Source organism: Halichoerus grypus, chromosome 11 (assembly GCF_964656455.1).
Source record: "Halichoerus grypus chromosome 11, mHalGry1.hap1.1, whole genome shotgun sequence".
NCBI lineage: Eukaryota > Metazoa > Chordata > Mammalia > Carnivora > Phocidae > Halichoerus > Halichoerus grypus.
In genome coordinates this window covers 108755735-108781498 of record NC_135722.1, presented here as the reverse complement: position 1 = coordinate 108781498, position 25764 = coordinate 108755735, and the positions used below count along the sequence as shown (strand labels likewise).

Sequence of the window (25764 nt, the reverse complement as noted above, 5' to 3'; positions counted from 1 at the left end):
GCCGGTCTGGCCCTGGCCATTGTCTTCTCAGACAGCCTCACAGGAAGGAGGCGTCTCAGTACCTTTGGCCGCATTCAGGCATTCTTCTTTCTTGTCTGTTAACACACCGTGGTCTTAAAAGTGCAAGGACCATCACAATGCACACCAAAAGCTAGCTATTCACAGGAAGTCCGTTTAAATAAATTAGCCAAATATTTTTATTATTAGTCTTTTATTTCAGATAAGTACACTCTGAGAGGAAGACCAGGGTGATCCTGATGTAGCCCTCTGTTTTGGACACTCCCTATGTCAGGAACCATAAAACTTCAGAAGTAGAACAACCAATTGCTAAACAAGGGCTAATTGTGAGAGAAATACTCTGTTGGCCACAAATGACCCTTTATTATTATTTTTTTAGGTTTTAAAAATCTAGAGTACAACTCAGGAAATGATCAGAATGTAGCAGTCTCTAACGAAGTGTGCTTCGTGTTGGCTAATGAGCTGGAATTGGCCGACCCCTCTCGCATAGCCCAATCACTGTGGAAGCGACAGAGCTAGGTCAGGAGTCTGCCTTCAGTGAGGAGACCAAAGTGAAGGCTCCCTGGGTCAGTCAAGATGCACCATTCAGCTGCTGGACAGAGTCCACTCATCAGTGGCTCCAACAGGATAGAATTGTATTTCTCTCTCAATGGTCTGAGCAGCCTGAGCATGAGAGCTCCAGGGCTCAGATGTCGGGGTCTTAAGGACCCAGACTTATACCATCTTGTCATGGTTTAAGACCTTCAGCTTATGCCAACCTGCCTTCCTTCCACTCTGAAGGAACAGTGCAAGGGAAAGGAGAGAGTACATTCCATCCCTTTTAGGTACACCAAACAGGCTTCACTAACTTCCCTCTAGGTAAAATGCAGTCATTTGGCCAAAACTAGCCTCCAGAAGCTTTGCCAGCCTCCAGAAGCACCTGACAGATTTATCCCTGGCAACTTGAAGTGGTAGGAGGCTGAGGTAGCCTTGGTACTCAAGCAGATCTTCCTACGTATTCTCATTATGTCAGTTCTGATTCGATCCCCATTTTCTGTAACTGATATCCTATCCTGATACACTGATTGTCCAGGTGTCCTCCTGATTAGCATGCATTTGCACTATCAGAAGTACCCCCGTTTGGCACATAAGTAAGATAGTCACCCTATCAGTGGCTTTCAGGAAGCACCTTTCCCTGCACCCCTGTGCCCCCACCCCAGCTCCCAGGCTGTGAGGAAAGACTGGTCCGCCATCTGTAAGAAGGGAGCCTGGGACACAATTCCCAGGTCCTACCAGAGAAGCGTGACCTTCCTGCTTTACAGGGGCAGGAGGGAGCAGAAGTCCCTGCACACAGTAGTAGGCATCATTAGATCCCATAATTAATCTTTTTCTTGAGTTAAAATGGGCAAGTTTTAAGAAGGTAAGGCTAACTTATATCTTGTCTCTTCTTTCAAGTCACATAGCTACTGTGGTTCATTCTTTCTGATGTCTACACTCGGTTGTTGAACCTATGAATTGTCTCTCCTTTGATGGGATATTCTTTCAATTTTGCCTGATCCAGAAGATTCTAAATACCATTTCCCATTGGCCGTGTACTTGTGTCTGATAGTCTCACCATTACTGCAGCCCCAACCAAAGGTGGTCACAGACACCAGAGGCAGTCTGTTAACTTCATCATCACGAAAGGTTTTTCTCATACAATGTTGGGGGTCAACACTGGGAAAAAAAAGAAAGCAAGACATATGACTGGAGACACGAAAGGCTGATTAATCATACTCCTCCTAGCTCTGTTTATAGAGTAACCGATGAAAAAGTTGTCATGTTTCTTTTATCCATCCCCCCCGCCCCTGGGTTTATTGATGACTCCAAGATGAGGCCTTCAAGGTATCGCTAAGATTTGCAAAAGGCAGATAAACTTGACAGAGAGTAGACATTGAGCTATAAATGGGAGACAAGGACCTAAAAGGTGTGTCACAAGAGCAGGAGGATGTGGGATAGCCCAGCCCAGGGTTTTGGATGCAGGAACTAGACTCTGAGAGTAAGTGATGCTGGGCTTACCTGAGCTACTGAATGGTCAGTGAGTTGACAAATAGAATATGGAAACCAGGTCTTAGGCTCCATGATACGGTAGCTGTGCCACCCCACCTTTAGAAGAATTTATGGAAACTACTTGGAGAGAATTCTAGGTTGCTGGCAAGACATGAGTCTGTGGCACACTGTAGTAGACAAAACTTTGGCTGACCTGGTGCTTTTTCCCAAATGATAATGTCAATCAGAGATCAAGCCAGGTCCACTGCTGTGTCATTTTCATCTCCCCCTTCTTCCATCTCCTCCTGACTTATCACTCCGTCCTCTAGCAAGCCACTGATTATGTCCTTGCTCATGGACCCAATCAAAAAGACTGATCTGCCAAAGGCAGTAAATTACCAAAAGTCATTAGTATGGTGGGAGACATCACCTGTTCCCTTCACGTTGTGGTTCAAGCCTCCACAAAAATGACCTGTCACTAGTTGACTATTCCCCTTTTCCATTTATTTTCTTCTGGAGGACTCCTCTTCCTTGTACTCCAGTGCAGACAGAGCTGAGCAGCTGTGATTATGCACACGTGTGCAATCCTTTCCTTGGTCTCCCTTGGTGAGTCATTTGATTAGTCCTTGAAAATGCAGCACCCAGTTTCCACTTCAGAGAACCCTCTGTTCATAAGAACCAGCCCTGCCCTCCTACAGGAGCTGAGTAAATCCCCCAAGGCTGTCCTGATGAGGCCAACAGTCCATGGCGTTCTTCCCATGCAAATGAGGTGACCTCAGTCAAATTTGGCCCATTCGGAAATTGGAGAAGAATCACAGAAGAAGCGCAGTGTAGCAGTGAAGACCCAGATCCTTCTAGATTTTGTTATTCTTTTCCAGATGCCCAGGGGGATACTTGTCTCATCCTCCTATCCTCCTTTGCCAAAGGAAACAGAGCCCTCAGCTCAAGAAGCAAAGCTGATCAGGTGTTTTTCTGCTAGCGAGACAGCTCTTCTTCTCCCCTTCTTCTGTCCCTTTTTCCCTACCTCTTTCCAGCACTCGGAAACTGGACAAGAATAATGGGGATTTTTGAAAACAGATACTATCTTTCTCAAGGATATCCTGATAAAGCCTCATCATTCATGGCTCTGTCCATGAACTTTTTTGGAAAAGTAAAGAAGTTAAAGAAAAGCATATTGTTCCTTTCTTTTTTGCCAGATTGTTTATATACCCTTCCTCTTACTCTAGGCCTCCTGTGGGACAGACGGTTAAACAAATTCATACCGATGTCCTAATTACATTCGGCACGCTCCTCTCTTTCCTCAGGCTCAATCTTAGGGAGGATAGGACTGTCCTTTGGAAAGGACAGAACAGCTTTGCACATTTGCATATCAGAAACTTCCTTACATGCACAGTTTTTCAGTCATTTTCCCCAATCCCTGTATAAGGTGGGAGAAGAAGATCACTTTCTGAATTCCAATGAGAGGGAAGAGGGGCATGAGGAATAAACAGACTTCCAGAGACTGTCCGTGTAAGCTGATTAACCAAACTGAGATACGGGGGGAAACGGAGTTGGAAAGTTGCAGAGATGGAAAATAATCATGTCTTTGGTTTTTATGCATACAAAAAAGTGAGGTTTGATGAGAGGTGATTGATCGATACATCTTGGCAGACATGTGGGCTGAATTTAGGGCAGGAGGAATAGAGCTAGAAGGAGGATTTAAGTGACAAATCTGAAAAATCATTTTAGTTATTGTGTGAATAACATGTAGGATTAAGGAGAGGAGAAGTCTGGAAAATTAGACTTTGGAATTTCCTCTTTGCTTTGGTGCGTGACATGTGTTAAACCTTAAGATTAATGAGAGAATGAAGACTTGTGTATTGCCCGTGATTTTCAGTGGCCCCAGCATCTTGCTGACACCTAAATGCATCTCTCACCAGTGGAGGACGTAAGGATTCAAGCTGTAGATGTGGGAACAGATTTAAGTCTGAAAGGCTATTAATACTTTCTTGAGGAAAAGTTAGTTAACCTGTCCGATCACCAAGTGTGTGCTGCTGTGGCTCATTTGTGTTACAAATGTGATTCTTTATTCATCTCAGCTTAACATAAATTGAGATGTTGATGGATTTTTCCAAGGAAATAAATGAGTCATGATAACCCTTTTCCTGTATGAGGATGAATGTGGAGTACATAATCATTATTTGAACAGGATGTTCCTTTAGAAAGCAATTGAGATGATACGTCTGTCTCCAGGCTGCTTGAGGGTAACTTAGCAGCACGTCTGACAAGAGGATTTTGTCCCTTTCTCCTTCTCAGAAATACTTTCAGAAGTCAGGAAATTAAATCCTCTGAGTGACAAATGCCTGTCCTCACTTTCTCTACTTAGATGTACTCAACCGCCTCCTGTCTCAGTTACTTGACAGAATGTGCTTTAACCTTTTATTGTGTGATTTGTGAAATTTAAAAAGTGACATCCTAAGAATAATACAGAGAGATTCAGGGTAGAAAAAGCGTATACTAAAATTTCAGAAATAGATATAAAGCGCCTTTAAATTTTATTGTGTGTGTGCACAGGTGTGTGTGTTTTCATCCCCAGCTATGATGATTATAATAAATCACCTCTACTGAGAACTCTAAAAAAAGGACAGATAATATGGTGAAGTGATTTTTATTATCTTAAAACAATTTCATGATGGAACATTTGGAAACTATGGAAAACTTTCAAACAGAAGAGAGATACCATCCACATTGCCTCCACATGCTTATGTTGTATCTTCTGGATTCATATTTGCAAAAAGCACATCGTGATAAAATTGCATTTACTTATTTTGTTATATAAAGACTGTTGTACCACCTGTGCGTTAATGCAAAGTGCCTTTGGTCAGAGGTTCCAAAATTAGAAACTTTACCAAAACATTAGAAACTTACCAAAACATGCTTGCAGCTTCGTTCTACACATACCGTTCTCCTCAATGGTGGAGTGAGTAGAAGTATCTGGGGACAGAGCCGTCAGGAAGCAATGATTACATGTGCTGTAAACATAACTTCATAGAATTTTTTTATTTTTTTAATTTTATTTATTTATTTTAAAGATTTTATTTATTTATTTGACAGAGAGAGACACAGTGAGAGAGGGAACACAAGCAGGGGGAGTGGGAGAGGGAGAAGCAGGCTTCCCGCGGAGCAGGGAGCCCGATGCGGGGCTTGATCCCAGGACCCTGGGACCATGACCTGAGCCGCAGGCAGACGCTTAACGACTGAGCCACCCAGGTGCCCCAAAAGAATTTTTTTTAAAGAAAAAAAAAATACAAAGAGAATGGAATCACATTTGTTATTATTTTTTTCAGCAGTTCTTTAAGTGGGTCAGGTTAGCTTTTAATTTCCCTGCAGTTTTCTTTCCTGGTAGGTTAAATTAGCCATCTGTCTGCCACACATTTTGTGTAAGAATCACCTGAAAATTGTAAAGCTTCTTGAGTTGCTAAAGACAGAGGTATTAAAAAGCATTATGAGGTCTATAAGCCATGTTAATTTTATTTGAACTGAAATTAGTGACCTAGATTTTCTTCTCTCATTTATGTACCTTGTAATCTGTTTAGACTGTTGTATTTTATTAGTTGATGAAAATCCCATGATGCTTCTAAATTTTTCTAGTTACAGAAAAAAAAAATGGCAAATGAAACAAACAGAAGGAACTCCAGTAAGTTTAACAAATACTTGGCAGAACTAACAAGAAAGAACTGATGGCACTATAATCAGGACCCAGTGGAATGTAGCTATCTGTCTATCAATTTGTCATTTCAATCGTATCTCCATAGCACATAAGAAAAATGAATTGGTTTACATCACATAACTGTAATATAATAATAGCACTTGCATGTGGCTCCTGGATTTGCAATGTGACCTCGGCAAGAGCTACAAGATGTGCTGTAGGTCAAAGGGAAAATCTTAACTCTGCAGAAGAGGACAAGTTTTCAAATTAATATGATAGAAAATATGCCACTAGTCAGAAATTGATAGGCATATTGTCAAACGAATTCTTAGGAGGGGGAAAAGATGTTAGAAGCTCAGTATTGGATAGATAAGGAAAAAATAGCAAGTATTAACAGAAAATGTATTTGTTAGAAATAGTCACTTTTTAAGCAGATAGGATGGAAAAAATTAAAGTAACATTCAAACATCACCTCTTCTTTCCTATTCTTACTGTTACATTGGTAAGTGATGGCATCTTAGAACACTAAAAGCAATTATTTAGATTTTCCCATCCTTTTCCTGTTGTATGTATGACTAAAATTCTACAAACACATCATGATATAATTTTTATGTAATCTGGAAAAATATGTACTCAAAATTAATTAGTAAAGGGAAATGCTGTGATGTCCTCCAACTGCAATGGGTGCCCATGACTAAGGGTTAAGAAACATTTGGAGAAGACAGTGAGATAAGCTTTAGAAGTGACATCTGTCCTCTCCTTTTGAGGACTATGGTGTCAGCATTGAGAAAATCAACAAAAATAAGAAAAGAAAAATAGTAGGTAGGACCAAGGCCCTGGCTCAGTAACTAGCAACGGTATCTCAGAAATTTACTCTGCATGGAAATGAAAATCATGGTATCTCAAAAACAGCCTTCAGTAGCTGGATTGGTTAAAATTGCTTACTTTTTCAAACAAGATACGTATAATCAATCTTTCATATTCTTCCCAGTCTTCCATATATTTGCTTTTTGTAAAACCTGTTTTTTTCTACCAATCGCATAAATATGCACAGATAATATTATAATCCAAGAAGTCATCTGAGGACAACCTTGATAGCACCATCATTTTCATAAGCTTTGAGTTCACACTCTGCCTCAAATTTGGTTTGACATTACGTTCTATGAGCCTTTTATTTCATATGTAAACATAGTGAGTATCCTTTGCATGGTTGCTGCATTGAATATATTAGATCATGCAACTGAACATAACTTTACATACTACCTGGACTATAATACATATAAAAATCAATTCCATTTTCTTCCCCTTTATTCAAATAGAGACTTTCAATATTCATATCACTTTTTCTCCAAATCTCAGTCTAACAGAGATTCATGTGGGGAAGAGTCATGGACAATAAGAATCCCTGTTCTCTGTTGATTCCCAGTGACTACATTTGAGGTTGTTGGAATTCTAATCTTCAGATAAGGGAAATGTTAGTATACATCCAGATTTTCCAGGCACACCTGTTCTCCTCTCTTTACATCATTTTCTGTCTGTCATGCATTCTTCTTTGGGGTCTAGAATATATATCACAGTCCTATCTAGTGCTCACTGGATTATAATTTTGAGAGAAAGTTTGAGGCTAGCACATAATTAGCCCTCATGTATGTTTGCTAAATGAACCAACATGTGACATTAGTTATTTGATGACTTGTTTAATAAAAGGGAGAAGAAAATAGCTTTTCCAACTCACTTTAAACAGATTCCTTCTTTTTTTTTTTTTTTTTAAGATTTTATTTATTTATTTGACAGAGAGAGAGAGAGAGTGCGAGAGAGGGAACACAAGCAGGGGGAGTGGGAGAAGGAGAAGCAGGCTTCCTGCGGAGCAGGGAGCCCAATGCGGGGCTCGATCCCAGGACCCTGGGATCATGACCTGAGCTGAAGGCAGATGCTTAACGACTGAGCCACCCAGGCGCCCCAAACAGATTCCTTCTTTGTTCCCCCAGCTAAATGTTAAGATTTCAACTCTGCCTTTTCTCAGTAATAAACGTGCCTGGATCTCTATAGTAGCAACTACTCCTTTAGAGATATTAATTTTAATAAACATACAATACTCATAAAAATATTAAAAACACAAGTCATATTTCCCACTTTGAAAGGCCTAAGTAACACTCTAATTTTTGTCTTGGTCTTTACTCACTGGGTCTCTCTCAGAAGCAGTGTCCCGGATTACAAAACAGACGAAGTTAAGTTAGCATTTCTTGGCCAGAAAAAGACAGTCTGAACTGTCAGCTGTTTCTAGCAGTGCTTAAAGCTTTTCCCATCATCGTCTACTTCACAGGAATTAAAAAACAGGGACAAGCAAGCAGCAACTCTATGGATGACCAACAATTATTACTGAAAACAAATGTTTCATGTTATTGACCAAAAAGGTGGCCAGATGACCAGCAGTTTCCATTGCTTGGACTCATCATGCACCTGAAATCATCGGCCACAAAGTTTCACCACAACCCTGGAGCTCAGACGTAGTGTGGCGAGGAAGTAAAATTTATTTATTTTTTTTTTAAAAGATTTTATTTATTTATTTGACAGAGAGAAAGACAGCTAGAGAGGGAACATGAGCAGGGGGAGTGGAAGAAGGAGAAGCAGGCTCCCGGCCGAGCAGGGAGCCCGATGTGAGGCTCAATCCCAGGACCCTGGGATCATGACCTGAGCCGAAGGCAGACGCCCAACGACTGAGCCACCCAGGCACCCCGAGAAAGTAAAATTTAAAGAACTCTACAGTAATTTGAATGCAATTAGAGGAGAGTGTTTTACTGTTCTCTTAAAAAAAATCACAAAAACCTGTTTAATATATTTAATGATAAATTTGACTTAAAATATATTTCAATTTTGCTAAAATTAATATTTGACATAGATATGGTTGAGAGTAATATATATCTCACAGGGCTGAAATGCCTTTCCCCTCCATTCTTCTTTTAAATATAAAAGGTGTTCCAGGGATGAATTCCATAAGTCAGGGGGCCATACTTACAATTAGGATCATAGTGAATTTATTTTTATAATGAAACAGAAGAAAGGCTATTTTCTTTCTGACCTCTCTATTCTTGTAACATCTATTGGGGGGGTGGGGTGAGAGGTGGGGAAAGAGATAGAGAGGGGGATATATAGGGAAAGACTGAAAAAATATTTTCAGAAGTGGAGATCTTACTACTTCTTGACCTTCTCATAAACATATACCCTGCATCCTGCGGTATCATTTCATCGTTTTGTTTGTTTTAATTACCTCTGCAGTGCCAGGCACTGACCTATCTTTGTCTTATTTTTTATTCTTCTTCCATAGGAAAGTTCTCAAATATATAATGGCTTGCTTGACCAGATGTCCTGATTTGCAGAAGTTCAGTCCTGTTGCCTGTGTAATTTATTAAAAACTTTTTCCTTTCAGGGGCACCTGGGTGGCTCAGTTGGTTGAGCATCTGACTCTTGGTTTCAGCGCAGGTCATGATCTCAGGGTCCTGAGATCAAGCCCCATGTTGGGCTCCATGCTCAGCAGACAGCCTGCTGGAGATTGTTCTCTCTCCCTCCTCCTCTACCCCTGCTTGCATTCTCTCTCTCTCTCTTTCTCTCTCTAAAATAAATAAATAAACTTAAAAAAAACCCAAAACTTGCAAGTGTCCCTATTTGGGCAGTAAATGACAGAGGCTACAATGCTTCTGTTCTAGAAGCATATTCCTGGCTTCCTCAGCCACACTAATGAAATACAAAGATGAAAATAAAGGTCAGATACCAATGTGTAGCCCGACTTTGTTCTCAGATAGCGGTACGTCTGGCCCACAAGGAAAGGTGCTCTGTCAAAACCGTGACACAGCTTGGTAACAAGAGCTCAGGCTTCAGTGTGGCTGCCCCGCATCCCCTTGGCTGGGCACCCTCGGGTGTCGACAACATGTACACACGGTCTTACTACAAACCATGTGGCAATCAGAAATTGATTAATTAGAATAAATGATCATTGTTTTAATTTTCAGGGTTTCTGTTATTGTGTCTTATTATCACAGGGTTGTTGAGCAATCACCAGATTGTACATAAGGGATCATAAGTAGATAAGAGAAGATGATGAAGTTATTTCCTGTATAGAAAATCACAGTAGGAACAATGATGTAAGGTGGCATCTCATTAAGGAGTCCTAACTGAGAACTAGCAGAGGAAACTGTCGAAGGAATGGCAAAGCCTGCTGTAAGTGAAGTCGTTTAGTGGTCGTTTGCTAGGAGACAAATAATTAATTAGAAGGAAATGATCAAAACCTCTGAATAATTTTGTTGAGCAAGTATTTTAAATACTCTTAGAATATGTTGGTTTAAGGGGCACCTGGGTGGCTCAGTCGGTTAAGCGTCTGATTCTTGATTTAGGCTCAGTTCATGATCTCAGTGTTGTGAGACTGAGCCCCGTGTCAGGCTCTGTGCTCAGTGGGGAGTCTGCTTGAGATTCTCTCTCCTTCTGCCTCTCCCCCTGCTTGTGCTTTCAATCTCTCTCTCTCTCTCTAATAAATAAATCAATCTTTTTTTAAAGAATATATTGGCTTAAATATTTAAAAACCTATGTATAGGCAATATGATGAAAACATATCAATCTCCAAAAAAATGAAGCAACTTTTAATAAATTTATTGATTTATTATACTGATTTAAAACACCTATTTTAAACTAGTCTCCACTTACATGGTTAGTTGGGAAAAAACAGATATTGAAAAAGACAGAGTCTTTCTAACCCATAATTCTGAAACATCTAGTTAATACAATGAGTCATGTAGCAGCAATAGGGAGTATAGCTCTTGGAAAGAGGTTACATTCTGCTATTTTAGAAAACTCAAGAGGATCAAAGAGAAACACTTAGAACTTTAGTAGAATACGTTAACAAAAACAATATTAAAAAAATAACATGTTATAGACCACTGATAACCAGTTAAATATAGAGAAGGAGAGATGATCATGCTCACAAAAGCAGCAGTCCATATGTAGTATCTAGAAAGAATATCTATAGGAATAACATCCATAACAGAATATTCTAAAATACTGCTAAAAAACAATAAAGACCTTAATGGAAGTGGTGGAAACTTGCCACATTATTTATGGGAATTGATCGATACTGTGTGTCTACAAGAGCATTGTCTGTAATACAAAAAAAAAAAAAAAGAAATAACCTATCTGTTGAACAGTAGTTGCATGGATAAGTAAATTATAGTTTCTTTGGATAACTGTTAAAATGAATGAATTCTAGCTTATAGGACAATAGAGATAAAAATCTCCAACTTGACATTCAGGAAACAAAGAAAGTTTTAAAAGAACATATGTAATATAATATTTTATCAAGTTTCAAGTACAGGTACTGATACTTTGTACTATATATAAAAACATGCAAAGACATAATAAGTACCAAATTAAGGCTAGTGGTTATGTCTGCAGAAGAGCAAAGGTAATATGACTGTGGAGTACATTGAGTTCCTGTGTATTTTTTTTAAACAGCTTTATTGGGATATATTTCACACACCATGCCACTTACTGATTTAAAGCGTATGATTCACCTGTTTTCAGTATATTCACAAAGTTGAGCTACCATCACCATATCAATTGTAGAACATTTTCACCATACCAGAAAAAGAAACACTGAACCTCTTAGTAGTTACTTTAAATGTCCCCTGCAACACTCCTGGACCTAAACAATCAGTAATTTACTTTCTGTCTCAGATTTTTCTCTTCCTGGACATTCCATATATGGTGTTTGTGACATGCTTCTTTGATGTGGTATAATGTTTTCAAGTTTCACACATGCCTTATTAGGATGTATTAGTACTGCATTCCTGTTTTGTTTTTTTGTTTGTTTGTTTTTGTGTATGTTTGTGTGTGTGTTTTTGCTAAATAAAATTCTATACCGCATTTTACTTATTCATCACTTGATAGACAGGCATTTGGATTGTTTTCACTTTTTGGCTATATTGAATAATACTGCTGTGAACATGCATATACAAGCTTTTGTATGGCTGTATGTTTTCCTTTGTCTTTGGTTCCCATGGATTTTTAAGCTGGTATGCACACATAAGTATTCATTTATATGTAAAGGATAGGCTTGTCTAGAATGTTTCAAGAAAAGTAAATGCAGTAAAGATATACTCCCAAATTAATGTATAGAATTGCTACAATTACAGTGATATCCCACTTGAATTTTAGAGTAATCAAATAAAGTGAATCTGGAGTTCACCCAGAAGAAAAAAAAATGAAAATTGAAAAAAGAAAGTGATGGAGAATTTAAATTAAACTATCAAAAAGTATTAGATAACTGCAGTAATCAAGATTATCGTACTCCTATAAAAATTAAAAGAATACAGGGACACGTGAGTGGCTCAGTTGGTTGAGCATCTGATTCTTGATTTCGGCTTAGGGCATAATCTAAAAATATAGTTTATTTTTTTAAAAAAGGTTTAAAAATACAATAATTGCATATTTTCCAGAGCATCGTATCTAATGGCTATATATATTTTCTTTCAAGTGATGAATTGATTTTGTCTTCATACCAATTCTTTAAAATATGTTTTAAAAGCATGTCCCAATTATTGGTTAAGATATGAGGTATTTTAATTTCAAGCAATAGCTATCCTGAAAATTTTAATTATCTCCAAATTTCAGGAATATTTTGACTCCAGACTTCTAAGGTAAATTTTGCAAAATTATATGTAGTTATGCAGCTGGAAAACTCCTTTATATGTAAGAAAATGTAAAATTTCAAATATAGGCTTTTTGCCTAAATGGAAGCCACTGTGAGCAAAATGGCTTTGAAAACCATGGAAGAAAATCTTCTTTGCTTTTTGTATAGAAAATAAAAACGAGGGCTCATAAGAACTGAAATTATTTCATCACAAAAATGGCAAGGTAGAAAACCAATTTGTTTAGGAAACACTGTGTATTATCAAAAATACTGCTAACCCTCACTTCCTGAAAACAGGATAACATAATTGACTGTTCCATGGATAACTTCAGCACGTTTATTTATCTTTTCATGTCCTTCAAAAGATTCTGCCATTTTCTTTTTAAGTCTGGGTTCAAAAATCCTTTTAAGTGCCTTTTTTTGTACCCAGTGTCTGTTCTAAATTTAAGGAAAGTAGTTTAAAAACTTTCTTTTTCATCCTTCTCCATTCAAGTCTGTTAACTAAATGAGCAAATAGTAGCATTTCTTATGTTTGTACAATTTCCATGTAGATAATTCCAGAACCAAATAAAGAAAGTTTTGGCTAGCCAGATTTTGTGCCCCTTCATATTTTTATATGCTAGCCACCATTTTCTCCTTACAGAAGAGATGCCCAAGTTGTGTTCTTTGATTTAAAATTTGGGAATGGTGAAGTTAATCAAATATGTTTTCTTCACTAAGCACATTGGGAGCTTTCGTGTGTTAATATATTTCGTGATTCTTAAAGCTGAACTGCTATATGCAATGCTTCCTCACCACTTTTATTTTATAGAACAAGTTTTAAAATTTTTTTAAAACTTTTCATTTTGAAATAATTATAGATTCACATGAAGTTGCAAAGACAGCATGGAGTTCCCCTGTTCTCTTTACCTAGTTTCTCTCACTGGTTTCATCTTACGTAATTACAGTACAATACGAAAGCCAGGAGATTGACATTAGTACAGTGGATATTCAGAGTTCCGTGTCAGTTCATTATATACGTGGCTTCCCACCCTCCCAGAATCCAAGGTATAGAATGAGTCTATTACCCCAAAGAGCTCCCCCAAGATACCCTTTTCAAGTTATACCTTCACCACCTTACCCCCACGGCTCCTGAACTCTGACAAACCCTAACCTGTTCAACATCTTTATAAATTTGTCATTTCAAGAATGTTATATAAGTGGAAACACACAGTATTTGATATTTTTGAGATTGTCCCTTTTTACTCCTCATAATGCTTTTGAGATTCATCCAAGGTGGTGCATGTTATCAATGGTCTGTTCCTTTTTATCATTACTACAGGTTACTATAGTGTTATTCCATGGCATGGAAATACAGCTGTGTTTAACACTACCTTTTGTGGCGCCTGGGTGGCTCAGTCGTTAAGCGTCTGCCTTCAGCTCAGGTCATGATCCCAGGTCCTGGGATCGAGCCCCGCATCGGGCTCCCTGCTCAGCGGGGAGTCTGCTGCTCCCTCTCCCTCTCCCCCTGCTTGTGTTCCCTCTCTCACTGTCTGTCAAATAAACAAATAAAATCTTTAAAAAACAAAAAACAAAAAAAACCACTACCTTTTGAGGAATATTTATGTGTTTTCATTTTTTGGCTATTACAAATAGAACTCCTATGAACATCCATGTACAGGTTTTTGTGTAGACATAAATTTTCATTTTTCTGGGATAAATGCCCAAGGGCGCAGTTACTGGGTTCTACGGTAAGTGTATGCTTACTTTTTAAAGAAAATGTCAAATATTTTCCAGGATGGTTTTTTCCACTTATATTCCATTTAAATACCAGCTATGTATGACAGATTCAGTTTTTCCACATCCTTGGTAGTTTTTGTGTTGTCCATATTTTGAATTTTAGCAAGACTTATAGGTATGGAATGACATCTCAGGGTGACCTTTAACTGCATTTCCCTAATGGCCAGTGATGTTGAATATCTGTTTTATGTGCTTATTTTCCATCTGAATATGCTCTTTATAGAAATGTCTCTTTATTATTTTTTGCCATTTTCTAACTGGATTGTTTAGTTTTTTTTTTTGCTATAGAATTTTTAGAACTCTTTATTTATTCTAGATATGAGTCCTTCGACAGATGCATGGTTCACAAATATTTCCTCAGAGTTTGTAACTTGTATTTTTATCCTCTTGAACCATCTTTTTCAGAGTAAATTTTTATTTTAATTTTGATGTAGTTCAGTTTATCATTTTTTCCCCCTATGGATCATGTTTTTGGGTTTTTGTCCAAGAAATCTTCACCCTGCTCTACATCTCAAAGATTTTTCCTATGTTGTCATCTGACTATTATACTGTTCTATATATTACAGTTAATCCTACAATTAATTTTGAGTGAAATTTTGTATAAGTTGTGAAGTTTGGTAAAGGTTTCTTATTTGTCTGTTTGTATATTTATTTATATGTTATTATTACTATTATTATTATTTGCCTTTGGATATCCAGTGCTCCAGCACCATTTAGTTCAAAGCTTATCCTTTCTGCATCAAATTGCTTTTCCACCTCTGTAAAGAGAACAGTCACCTGGTCGTACTCATATGAGGGCTCTGTGGGCTCTCCCCTCGATGTCCTCGATCTGTGTGTCCATCCCTTTGCTGGCACCTCACAGACAGTTACTATAGCTCCATACTGAGCCTTGAAACGTCTCCGAGTTATTCCTTCCACTTTTGCCTCTTTCTTCAAAATCATTTTAGCTATTCTAGTTTTTTATCTTTCTTCTCTCTCTCTCTCTCAAATTAAATAAATAAAATCTTAAACAAAAAAAGACATGGACATTTTGAGTATTATGTTATGAGACTCTGGATCTTATTTAAATCTTGTGTTTTTGCAGGCTTCCTCTGAAGTTTCAGTGGGGGAGGTGTGTTGTCTGGTTTTTGCCGGATGGGAGTTGAAGTCCAGGTTCCCGGATCAGTCTCTGTTGACACGGTTGGGTAAGGGGTGCTTCTCCTTACTGCAGGTGGGAGTGTAGGTCTCTGTCTGGTGCCAACTGGCCAGGAGAGGGAGGGACCCCTCGGTCCTGCACCCAACATGGCTTTCACTACCATGGTCGCAGCGTGGCAGTCTTGATGGTTTATTGGTGGCGAAAGGCCCAGTTTTACACTAGGTTTGCTAAGACACCAGCAAGTGGAAAGTGATGGGAGGGCCTTGCTAGAATCAGGCAGAGGTTCAAGTCCAGACTTCCCACATGCGCTCCACGAACTCCATTGTGGCATGAAGCTCAGCAGGTATAGAAAGTCTGGCTCTTCCTTCTGCCTTCCTTAGCATTGTGGGGACGGAGATCCCTGTCACAACCCCGCCAGGGTGAAAATCTAGGCTTTCCACTTGACCTTTGCTGGAGGCCTGTGGGGGCTGGAGGGGGTGGGGTTCTACAGTGTGTGTCTCAAGTAGAGCGTTGCCCAGATGTATTCTGTTTTGTCAGGTCGCCCCTTTTCTTGGTTCTTTGGGAAGACAGAGCAACTTTTCTTGGGACTTTTTTGGTCTGTGTCTATGGATGTTTCTTGGTTGCCAGCTTCTCCCATTCTCAGTCTGGAATACACACAGCCTAAACATGTGTGTATATATATATATGTATACATATATATATTATATATTTATACAATTGGGGAGGCTTGCACCGTTGGGGCAGGGGTATAAGGGAAAGTTCTGTATCGTCCACTCGGTTTTCCTGTGAACCTAAAACTGCTGAAAAAATAAAGTCTGTTAATAGTGAGGGGGCAGGTGGGGGAAACCTTATTATATAAGCTGACATTCCATCAAAGGGTAACTATAAAACCTTGATTTTCCTTCCTATAAGTCCCTAGAGTGGTCCTGGATTTGAGAGAATGAGTTCAACATTCAGTTGGTTTAATTTGTTTTTGAATGGGATTCCATTTTAAGAAAACTAAGTCTCCCAATTGCTGTAGTAATGATTCATCATCTCACTTTTATAGTTATTGGAAGAATTACCATGTCAGCCAAACAGAGCCATCTGGAATAGTCTTTACTATTATATTAAGTAGCTTTTGAGGAAATATTTATAGAAATCAAGTGTATAACTTTTTCCCCCCTTGCTCTCTTTTGAGGAATATTTTCCTGGCAGAGAGGCACATCTATATTGTCTTTTAAATGACTCTGAATTGCAGTTAGCATTTGAGCAAAAAATTTGCTAAACTAAATCTTAGAGCTGGAAACCTAAATAGAGATGTAAGTTTTAATTTTTTTCTTTCTTAAGACTTGGCGACTTCTATTTTTTTTTACAGGAGTCTCATAAAGCTCTTAATAATTGTTCTCAGTGACTTGAATAAATTGGACTGAATGTAGCAATTGGAAACCACTATGGAAATGGTATAATAACTAGTATCCATGTCAGGCTACAATTAGAAGAGTTACAATTCTGCAGGGATTTGATCTTAGATTTTTCTTGCAAAGACCAAAAAAAAAAAAAAAAAGCATGCTAGTAGTCCTAATTATCTTTGAATCTCCTGTAAATTGACTATAAAGTTAGGTGTGCATGGTACAGTGTGCCCCTCCCTGGCGATTCCTATGCGCTGGAAGACTGGCAAACCATTGAGTGCGGCTCAGCTAAACAAAGGAAGAGTCTCTGTGCTGAGGTCTGGACCCCACAGCCATCCTGCCTTTAGGAGAACTCTCTGGGCTGATGGTGGGGCTGAGATGAATGGGGAATTTGCTTCATTCTATCTTATTATTAAATAATATATAACCTAATAAACTGTAGTGATTACTTTCAGATTCAAGGATTAAAGGAGATAATGAATCAACTTCTTAGGGACCGGTTAAGTTTTGAAATCAGCCTGATGATTCCATAGATATATTTAGGATTCAAGACACAGCCCAAACGTTAAAATAAGAGAAAGGGTGAATTCCTTTCAATGCCTTAAATGTTGTCTTAGCCCTTTCTTAGTCCTTCTAAACTGGAGATATGTATTTTAATGGAAGTGATTTATTTATTGATCTCTCTAGTCAAGCATAAAATACATTAATTAATTAATTAACTGACTGGTTGATTGATTAAATAATGCTTATGTATTTCCATATACATCTGAAACATTAATTTACCCCAGGGAATTACGTCTGAATGTGAGTAGAATTTTCTAGTATAATCTGGTTATCTGGTCAGTATTTTCTCTATCAATCTATTCCTCTATATAAAACATGCTTTTAAGTTCTTGGCCACCAAACCTTCTACCTAGATGCATAGGTTTACGAGAATTTATGAGAACCTACTTTTAAACTTTGCCTCGAACGTAGTTCTATCATTTCAACCATGTGTGGACCCAGGTACATCTCAAGATCTTTCTGCTCAGATCAAGCCAAAAAACCTGCAAGGCAATTATGTAAATATGTACCACATTGGATAGCATGACATGTTTAAAGGGAGGACTATGACACTTTGTGACTTTCAAAATTATTCTAATGGTCTAGGTAATGAATCCCCTAGTCCATTTTATAAACGTTACATAGTTAAACCTGCTTACTGACATTCACATAACTAATTTCCGGCCAGTGGGCATATGCTTTCCTTTTATTCTTTGGGAAACCGCAGCTCACCTGTGCACCTCTAGAATGATGCACTGCAAGGGACCTAATAAGATAGATGATAATGCATTCACTAGCAAATTCCATAAAGTGTGGCAGACATGACTACATGAACAAAATGAAACCATTGCTGAAAAGCAGTTTCTGTAGTCCCAGAGTTGTATTGCTTCCGTACTTACGTAGGAGTAAAATTAAAGTGTAGCTCTTTAAAGTATTAATTAATATTTCAAGTTTAAGGCAATGAAACACCCCAGAAGCAGCTGATTACTTTTTTTTTTAAGTCCTTTGTCTTTGTTCAGTGAGTCCTACAAACAATAAATTACTCATAGTACACATTTATCATATGCTAGCTGTCTGCCCGGAATAACCTTGTTAGAAGAAAATGGGCAGGAAAGGTAGGTCAAGAACACATTCAGAGAGATATTAGCAAAATGATACTCATTTCCTTGTAGGTTTTAAAACAATTAGTTATTAAAGTCACTTTCACTTCACCCAGATCTGCTGGTTTTGTTCTCTTCTAAAATGTCTTGAAAGTGTGCTTGTTTTGAAAGTCAAATAAGCAATATTTATAATAAAAATATAAGATAATAGCTGAGCCGAAGTGTTCTTCTAAAGGAGTTCCTGGCGGAATCCTTCTGATTGAACAGAAGTTCTGTGTTTATCTTTGTCTGACAGTTGTACTTTCATTTCTTAGTCTATTATTATTGGTTCCCTGTAGACATACAGATAGCTTTTTTGTGAAGGACTAAAGATTTGTTTTCTCAAAATATTATGCTTGTATGATTTATTCTTGTATGTAGATTTTAACAATAATATTTATGTGTATACTGTATTAGGCATTTTACTTAAGGGCTCCATAGATGTTATCTTTTTTAATTACTGAAATAATCATGGGAGATTTTGAGCTTCCAGATCTTAATGTTAGAGATGAAAAGACTAAGCTGTGGGCAAAGTTAAGAAAGGCTTATTAAAGTCACACAACTACCAATGGACAGAATTCGAACTCAGGACTGAATGAGTCCAGAGCCTGTCATCTTAACTACTCACAAAGATTTTTTTTTTTTTTTACATTTGTATTTTCCTTCAGATGAGTTATTGAAATAAAAGCTTACTTCACTATTGCTTAACAGATACTCTATTAAGATAATTCATGGCCTTTTACAAAGATAGGACTAAAATAAGATTCATGGAAATTCCTCTGAATTCCTTGGCCTTGAGCCAACTTGAGTCTCAGAAAGAATGTGAATGATTCAGCCTGTGCATTATAACTGAGATCCAGAAATAGCTTGGAAACTTAAAAAGAGCTAAAGAAGTTCATTCTCCAGCAGACAATGGAAAATATTGAGATTCCAGTGAGCCATATGGAAATAGAAAATGATGCAATATTTTTAGCTTATTTTAAGAAATAAACATGTTTCCAAAAATACAGATTATGTTTCTGCTTTATTCGCTTATCATTATTCACTAATCTGTCTAAAGCTCTTCACAGAGTCAAAATATTCAGACTTATGTTTCACATAAAAAAGAAGAAGGCCTTTGCAGCAGAAAAGCATGCTGTCTCCATAGTGCAGGGAAATGATATGAAGGCGACCCGACAAGGTCATTAGGGAAGTATGCATTATAGAAACATACTTCTGCAGCTTCTGAACAGGAGAAACAGAGGCTGATGAGCAAGAAACTCTTGTCAGGATCCTGGCATTATAGGAACTCATTCATTATGCTTCCTGGAGATCACTTGACTTAATCATAAGTAACAAACATTACCAGTTGTGGTTTTCTGACTCTTTTGAGCAGAAAAGGAAGGGGAAACCCAAATTGTGTTGTTATGATGCTGGTTGACTTTGAAATTACTTCTGAAATAAAACTAGCTTTTGATGACGACCAATCTGACGCTCGTGCACAGGATTATGAAGAAATAGCTAGTAAGTTTCCAAAGAACTATGATTTAAAATCAGAACACTTACAGTTATGGCTGTAGAGATTAGGAGAGTTAATTGCCTTACAAACTTAATTAAATGCGCAGAAGGGAAGAGCCTGGTGTTGAAGGAAGAATTTAAGAGACAGCTCAAGCATTTACTTAGAAAATTCCTGTTCTTTTGTTTGACATGTCAGCAAGGTGGGAGATTGCCATGACTTTAAACCAGAACAAGGGTGCAACGAACAGAGAAAAAGCAACAATGAAAAAATGTGTATACCAACCCTTGTTCTGAAAATTTCCTCCTCTCTAGAAAATGTCAACATTTACGTGCATATCATTTGAGCTAAAATATAAAAAAAAAATGAAGAGTTATGCTAAAGCTACCTATCATGCTAGTGAATATTTGGAATGTGAATGAGTACTGTTGAGAAGCATTTTATCTTGTTACAGCTTCCATAAATGCTGAAGATCATCTTTACCTCACAGCCATGGCAAGAGAAAGCATATGTATTAATCATATCATTCTTTCTTTTCCCATATTGCAGTCATGAGAACACAACAATATTATATTCTAGTCTTAAGTTCTGTTTACTGATCCCCAACAGCATTATTGCTGTTATCCCATCTTTATTAAAAGCACACTGAACAAAAAACTGTTCTGAAGAGAAGATAGGCACAGTTCGACATTGAAGTGATTTTCAAACATCCAGAACTATTCAGGTATACAGGACTTTCCATTTAGTACAACTTGACATTTACAAATCTGTCTAGAATTTTACATTTGCCTAGTTTTTTGGATTTTTTTTTTTTTTTTACTTTTTATTTTGTTTTTTCCAGCATGTGCCATATTTTCTCTGTGTGTAAACAGGGAACCAGGAGTTTGCAGACCTGAGTGTTAGCGCATTCTTGTCTGGCTTACAAGACAGTTGCTTCTCTGTGTTTATAACATATTTAGCATACTAAAGAGTAGTTAGTATATAGTGGGTACTCAATAAATTTTTGTAGGAATGGGAAAAAAATCTCTATATAAACTTGACACTAAAGATCGAAATGCATTAATTTATGACTTTGTCCATTCCTCATGGAATTCTTCAGATCTCGTGGAAGAGGATTGCAGGATGATTCTGCCTTGCTTTCCTTTGCACATCATTTTTCCTCATTCTACAGTTTGGAGATACGCAGCAGCCAATCACATTTTTGTAATTAAGATTTTCCTGAGCAATCAGGAAATTCTCCAAGTCCTCTCCATACAAGGACACTCAGAAGGAACTTGGTTGCCAGATCCAGAGAAGTAGATCATATTTCCCTGTAGCTATATCCTTGGTGACTCGGACTATTTAGTAATGGACTGAATGGCTGCCATACTCAAAAAACACATGTCCACATCCTAATCCCTGGAAACTGTAAATGTGACCTTATTTGTAAAAAAAAAAAAAAGGGGGGGGTTCTTTATAAATAAGTTAATGATTTTGAGATGAAATTATCCTGGTTTCCTCTGGTAGGTCTTAAATCCAATGGCAAATGTCCTTCTAAGAGATAGAAGAGGAGAAGATACAGAATAGAGGAGGAGAAGGTCATGAGAAGCTGGAAGCAGAGATTGGAAATTTTCAGTCACAAGCTAAGGGACACTGGGAGCCCCCAGAAGCTGGAAGAGGCAAGAAAGGAGTCTACCCTAGAGCTTTCAGAGGGAGCATGACTCTACCAACACCTGGATTTTCTACTTCTGATTTTCAGAACTGTGATAGAATAAATTTATTTTGTCTTCAGTCGTCAAGTTTGTGATTATTTGTTACAGCAGTCCTGGGAAAAACCGATACATTACACCACCTCGGTAGTGATGAGTTATAAAGCAAAAGGCAAAAAAGCAAGATTATATGGAAACTGCCATATGCTGATGCTAATACCTTTTTTATTCCTGTCCACATTCCCATCAAAAGGATTCCCTATTTCTGGAGGTCCCATTCCTAACACACACACACACACACACACCCATGAACACACACCAGAAGTAAATAAAATCCCAAGACAGTGGAAGAGAGATTGGGAAGCCATCTGTAATCTAAATGTGGACATCATTGCATCATCTTTGAACCATTTGATAGGTATCCCTTTAAAATGGCAACTTATTGAAGACCTCTTGTGCTCTGTTAAATCCGAAAGCTCATCTATGAATGATGTGTGGATTCTCTACTGTAAAGTAAGTCACTTTGTACATTTCTGCTTGGAAAGGAGTAAGAACATCTCTAATGCTATACAAAACTCCATGATGATAAATGATACTTGAAACTGTAAAGGTGGGAATGAGAATATGTTCTTGTATTTTCTTTGGTTCACCAGCTACTTTCAAGATAGTTGAGAGGGTTGCTGCTAAGTTTTGTGTGAGCCTGATAAAACATATTGTGGCATCCAGATTATGTTTTTAAATGGGATACAATTGGAGCTCTTATTTTTCCATTTAATGCTGTGTGCAGGTTCATCCAGAATCAGCTTGGCTACAGCTGGAAGCAATTAGAATATGCAGGAAGAATTAAAACCCTAGGAAATTGTTTTTATCTCTGATAGATTGCAGCAGAGCTAAATTGTGAATTGGTCACAAGAGAAAACGTGTCATGGTGACTCATAAATTACTGAAACTGCTTTAGTTTGGGAAATAGGCCTCATTAGTTCTAGATTTTACCTTGTGATTTTCCCAAGTAACCAAATAGTATTGCTTATACTAAAGGGAAGCCCTTGATACCATTTCTTTCAATAAAAATGTGATATTATTCTTATATTATTTTATATTATTTTGGTCATAACCCAAAACAGAAGATAAAAGGAAAGCAAACTGTCTCACGTATGGCTTCTTATTATGGGGTCACGATTAAAGGCACATTCGTAGAAAATGGGAAATCAGTCAAACGTTCAGCCTAGCTCTCCTCTTCTGTCTCTGGGGACCAGATGCCTGTCTCCTAGCTCTTCAGGAAAAAGAGGAATCCTCTTTTGCTACTGATATCCAGGTCTGCCTATTTGCTTATAAGCTTCTACAAGACATTATTTTTTTCCAAATAGCAGCTAACAAATCCTTGGAACTTCTTAGAAGAACTTTGATTCTCATCTAGTACAATTTCTTCATTTAACAAATAAATAAACTGGAGAGCTGGAGGGCTGGATTAATATCTCCAAATTCAAGTTCTAAAATAGAATCTACCTTATTTAAATTAGCATTAAGTTATAACTTCATCATGAGTTAGAGTATAGTAGGATTTTCCATGACTGTGAAAACATGTGTATTTGCAAAAAAAGAAATTCTCTACTTGAAATATACATGAGAGCAAAATATTTAAAAGAAGAGCAAGAGCATATAAGCAAACTAATGCAAAGTTGTCAAAAAATTTCTTGGTAATGCAACACAGCTTTATTTTTTGCCAACTATTTTCCTGGTACCATATTAGATTCTGAGGCTCTCCCAATAATAAGACTGTTTCTGTCTTTAAGAAACATAAAACATCATATAATACAGTATACAGTGATGAGCAAACTATTCTGTAATCAGACAGAGATAGAAGGTGCTATGAGTGAAGAATGAAAGACCAGTCATTCCATCCTGGGGAGAGTCAGGAAGTCATTCTAGAGGTGAAAGCTGTATTGAATCCAGATGAATAGGAGTTAGCTAAAGAAAAGCGGGAGGACATTCTTGGCAAATGTATTTTAAAAATCCACTGAATTATGAAACAGTATCAAATTTACAGAAAAACACAAGTAAGTTTGTATCTACTGGAGTTAAATCAGGGAAGAATTACAGAAGATGACCCTACAGAGATAGTGGCTATTAATCATGGTTCTTTGATACTATTCTGGGAAATGTGGTCTTTGGAGTGCAAGTGGTGGGTAGCACTGAATATTTAGAATAAGGTAGTAAAATTGACAGTTTTAAATTTTAGATAGTTCGTTCTAACAGTAGTAATGAAGATGAACTCAAAGGGAAAGAGACAGTGTCAGATAAATCTAAAGATCTAGATCAGAAGGAATGGGCATAAAGCAAGGAGGAAAACCAGAAATAAGTCAAATACTAAGTTGCAAATAATTTAATGGACAAGATAGTAAGAGGGAAAGGGAAAAATCTGGATTAATTGCCTTTTTGTGATGCAAATCCAAATATTTTTATTCAGAAAAAGTCTTATTCCATAGCATGCTTTTTGTTTTGTTTTGTTTTGTTTTGTTTTATTGAAGTATACTCGACAGACACTGTTACATTAGTTTCAGGTGCACAACCTCGTGATTCCACAAGTCTATACATCATGCCGTGCTCACAATGTAGCTGCCATCTGTCACCATCCAACACTATTACAGTATCATTGGCCATATTACTCATGCTATGCCTTTTATTCCAGGGAACTATTCATTCCGTAACTGGAAACCTGTATCTCCCGCTCCCCTTCACCCATTTTACCCATCCTCCTATGTCCCTCTTCTCTGGCAGTCATCAGTTTGAGCTCTGTGTTTTTGGGTCTGTTTCTGCTTTTTGTTTGCTTATTTATTTATTCATTTGTTTTTTAGATTTCACGTATAAGTGAAATTCTGTGATATTTGTCTTTCTTTGTCTGACTTATTTCACTTAGCATAATGCCCTCTAGGTCCATCCATGTTGTCACAAATGGCAAGATCTCATCCATTTGTGGATGAATAATATTCCATTTTGTGTGCATACATAGGGGTGTGTGTGTGTGTGTGTGTATCTCATCTTCTTTATCCATCTATCGATGGACACTCAGGTTGCTTCCATATCTTGACTATTGTAGATAAAGCTGCAATAAACATAGGGATGCATGTATCATTTGGAATTAGTGTTTTCATTTTCTTTGAGTAAATGCCTAGTAGTGGAATTATTGGATCATATGGTGTTTCTATTTTTAACTTTTTGAGGAATCTCTATACTGTTCACTGTGGAACATTCCCACAACAGTGCACGAGGTTTCCTTTTTCTCCATATCCTCACTAACACTTAATTATTTCTTGTCTTTTTGATTCTGGCCATTCTGACAGGTGTGAGGTGATATCTCACTGCAGTTTTATTTTGTATTTCCCTGATGATGAGTGATGTTGAGCATCTTTTCATGTGTCTGTTGGCCATTTGTATGTCTTCCTTGGAAAAATTTTAATGAGATTATTTGGGGGGGGTTGGTGTTCAGTTGTATGAGTTCTTTATGTATTTTGGATATTAATTCCTTATCAAATATATCATTTGCAAATATCTTCTCTCATTCACTGAGTTGCCTTTTCATTTTGTTATTGGTTTCATTCACTCTGTAAAGTTTTTATTTTGGTGTAGTCCCAATAGTTTATTTTTCCTTTGTTTCTCTTTTCTCAGGAGATGAATCCAGAAAAATGTTGCTAAAGGAGACCTTCAAGAGATTAGTGCCTTATGTTTTCTTCTAGAAGTTTTATGATTTCAACTTTCAGATTTAGATCTTTAATCCATTTTGAGTTTATTTTTGTGTATGGTGTAAGAAAATGGTCCAGTTTCATTCTTTCACATGTAGCTGTCCAGTTTTCCCAGCACTATCTGTTGAAGACATTATCTTTTCCCCATTGACTATCCTTGTGTCCTTTGCCATAGATTAATTGACCATAAAAGCATGTGTTTCTTTCTGGGCTCTCTATCCTGTTTCATTGATCTATGTATCTATTTTTTGGCTAGTACCATACTGTTCTGATTACTGCAGCTTTAGATAGTATGTCCTGAAGTTTGGGATTGCGACACCTCCAGCCTTCTTCTTTCTCAAGATTGCTTTGGCTATTTGGGATTTTTTGTGGTTCCTTACAAATTTTAGTATTATTTGTTCTAGTTCTGTGAGAAATGCTATTGTCCTCCTTTTATTTTTTAACTGGAACAGTGAGTGGGGCCAT

General features: G+C 37.5%; 1 long non-coding RNA gene across 1 annotated transcript in view; it reads left to right on the top strand.

Moving 5' to 3' along the window:
- LOC144379479 (uncharacterized) overlaps positions 1-21947 on the top strand; it is a 76767-nt gene extending 54820 nt beyond the window's left edge. The window contains exon 3 of the long non-coding RNA XR_013442640.1: positions 21378-21947. This is a non-coding gene — a long non-coding RNA (uncharacterized LOC144379479). The remainder of the gene's footprint in view (positions 1-21377) is intronic.
- Positions 21948-25764: the final 3817 nt, after the last annotated feature.